This window comes from Galeopterus variegatus, unplaced genomic scaffold, assembly GCF_000696425.1.
Source record: "Galeopterus variegatus unplaced genomic scaffold, G_variegatus-3.0.2 Scaffold321, whole genome shotgun sequence".
In the NCBI taxonomy this organism is placed as follows: Eukaryota; Metazoa; Chordata; class Mammalia; order Dermoptera; family Cynocephalidae; genus Galeopterus; species Galeopterus variegatus.
Window position 1 is genome coordinate 332,192 of NW_007726432.1, and position 3,401 is coordinate 335,592.

Genomic DNA, 3,401 nt, shown 5'->3' on the forward strand with positions numbered 1-3,401 from the left:
TGCATATAACATGCCCATGTGTAATACACCAAACTTCTAAGATTAACAATACATTCTATAACATAGTCTGACAATAAGGGAAAGTGAGTAAATCTCATTCATATTTAAAAAAATTTTTAAATTTCTTTTGAAATCTAGATTGTGCTAACTGTAGATAACACCACAAAAATCAGTAAATAATAGATTCCTTCTAAGATTAACAATACATTCTATAACATAGTCTGACAATAAGGGAAAGTGAGTAAATCTTATTCATATTGAAAAAATTTTTTAAATTTCTTTTGAAATCTAGATTGTGCTAACTGTAGATAACACCACAAAAATCAGTAAATAATAGATTTATAATATTAAAACTTTAAGCACACCGCATTTAAAATTACTATGAACTTCAATAAGTTGTTTTACGTAAAATAAAAAGGGCAGCATACTTTAAAATGCACATGTAAAGTATAACCATTCTATCTAAAGTCAGGTACATATTTTTTTCTATTTTTTTATACATTAAGTACTGTCATCTTAGAACAAGAATTAAGTTCTGAATGCATTGAAAAAGAGCAGCAGTTTTATTTTCCGTTTGACTGTACTGTAAAGAAAACATTTCGAGCTAATTAATTTTGTGGGCCTCTGTGTGCATTAAAAGACATTTGATAGTCTAGTAATAATTCAAAATGTAAAAGAAAATTTGAAGCATACATTTATACTTGAGATGATTTGTGTAATATGGGATATTGACATGTTACTTACTTGCTTCAAGTAGTATTTTGAATCTCTGGATTTTCAAAGGCCTTTTTTGGTTAAAATAAAAAATACAGTTAAAGTGAATACATTGGCATTCATTGGCTAGAGTCCAATCGTTCATTTGTCCTGAGAAGATGTAAAGAAATGTCATACCTGAATTTTATAGTTTAAAAGCTACTCATATTTGTGCTAGTCAAAAAAGGAATCAAAATGAAGTTTTGAAGTTTTCTTGAAGACCATGATAAAAGGAGCTCTCTTGTGTAATGAGAGTTATTTTTACTGATATCGTAAAATATTTTGTTTGCTTGTCCATGTTTATGTAAATGTGTATTTCTTTGCTGAAAAACTTATATGATGTTTTTGATGACATTTATTCCCACACGTAATTTATTGCTTATTTATTTCAGAGAGAGTATTTAGAAGACTGATGACTCATTGGTGATGTCTGAATATTACTGATGAGCTTGTGACAATAGAAATCAGTTTGGCCCAACTACTTTTTAAAGTTTGTTTTTTAATCTCTTAAAAAGTTTGAAGTTAAAACGGTGAAAATACCACACATTAAAAAATCTTTTTAAAAAAGGCTTATTTGGAAAGAGGTACAAACATTTTACTCTAGTTGGGATTTCAGATTAACTTTTTATTTTAGAAAGTTTTCTGTCTGACGGTGTGGCGTGATATGAGGAGACTTTGGCTATATGACGACAAGTATGCACAATGTTCATTCAGAAATTTGGATGAAGAATCATTCACTACAAAATTGTAAAATAATCTTTTTTGTCAATTTAATTAATGAAGTGGGTAAAGGACTATTTTAGTAGGCTCAAATTACATATGTAGGAAGATTTGTAAGAATAAATGCTTTGGCATTCTGTGGCCTAAAAGCAGACAGAACTATAATATAGCAAATAAAACTCCCCAGAATGTAGGCATCCAAGATTCAATTTCATTAAAAAAATTGGCAGTTAAAGAAAAGAAGGAAAAATGCTTATTAAATCAGGGCAACTATAAAATGTTGACAGATCTCAAGTTTCATATCCAAGTAGGCTCTTAGAAACTGCTGGGATGTTGGTGGAGTACGACTTATTCTGTCAAACCATTTTTCAAAGTTAATTATCTTTTCAGTACCCTCAAATTTAAACTTTAACTTCCTAGACAAATCATTTTCTTCTCTCTCTCTCTCCCTGCCCCTTCTTTCAGTCTCTACACCCCACTCCCCACCCCACAAAGTCTGTAAGCAGTCAGGTGAGGCTACTTGGTAGGGTTCAGAGAGACACCTAGGGGGTTTAATGTCTTCAGCCTCAGTGGTGGGACACTATCAATGGCACACATCGAATATACTGAGGAATATCTGTGCTCCCTCAAAACATTTGTCTTCTTTCTTTATCCAAGCCTCAGCGTCTTTTAAAGAGAGAAGCAAGTAGTGTCTATAGAAGGCAAAATAAATTGGAGAACCGAATTAATTATTTGCATAATTCGAGCACTGTTGCTCTCTATTCTTCCTAGCTACTCAGAAAAAAAAAAGAATGAAATTCAAATAATTTAGATTGGCTGTCTATCGTGATTAAATTTGTAAGACATCGACTAATTCTATAAGTTACTGCTTGATTCCTCATTGTACCAATGTTAACAGAGATGGATACACACACCTGAAAGACCGTCCAGTTGAGGTCATTATATGGGTTAAGATATTTACCCCAGATTTAAATAAAGAGAATTGAGGGGCTTGACTTGCCGGGTTTTGCTGAGTACATTGATTGAAGTTATTAGATAATTGTTCATCTTTCTACTTTGCCCATGAGAGGAGACACAGGCACATATTAGAAAATACTTTAAATTAATGTTAAATAGTCCAACTGGGATCACTAAAGTTATTTACATTTAGCAATAGATTAAAATGTTAGCATTATACGTTTATTGAATTAGGATCTTAGTTTCCTTGTATGCTCTGACTTGGAAACACTTGCTGAACAAATCTTCAAGGGTTTTTTCGGGAGGACGATTTTCTCAGTGTGATTTGATAGACTGAAAGGTACGGTCCCTTTACTTTCTGTGGGAATAAGAGAGGACAAGGTTAAGTATTGTAGGTGGTAATTAGGTTGTAGAATATTTTAAAGTAGTCTTTGGTAGAGTAGGATAAGATTGAGCATGATTTGGGTTTAGTCTAAGAACATTAGTAAACATTAATTACAGGCAGTTTTTAAAAAGATATCTAGTTGCAAATATTATTTTAAAAAGGCCACCTGGACTTTATATTAATAAGCTTTGCTGTCTTTCTCAAAAATTTCTGGAAAATTATGTCAGTTCATTTTGCATTCATCTAATTAAATAAGTTGAAATATTGTTCTAACACATAAAGCACGGATACTCTGACAATAAATAATAACGTGTGCTAGACAGGAAGAAAATACTGTTGATTTTATTTTTGCTGTAATTTCAGGAAAGAGTGGTTAAGTGAAAACTATGAGAAAATAATGCTTTATACTTATTTATGAAGTTGTTCTATTATACTAACAGAAATTTTACAGATAACCTTAGAAAAATTATGATATCTTTTGAAATTTTTAATGATTCCTATTTTTAGATGCACATAAAAATAGCGGCTTTAATGTTTACTTGCACAAAAATTAAACATATAGAAAGATATTAGTGCATAAGTGAAT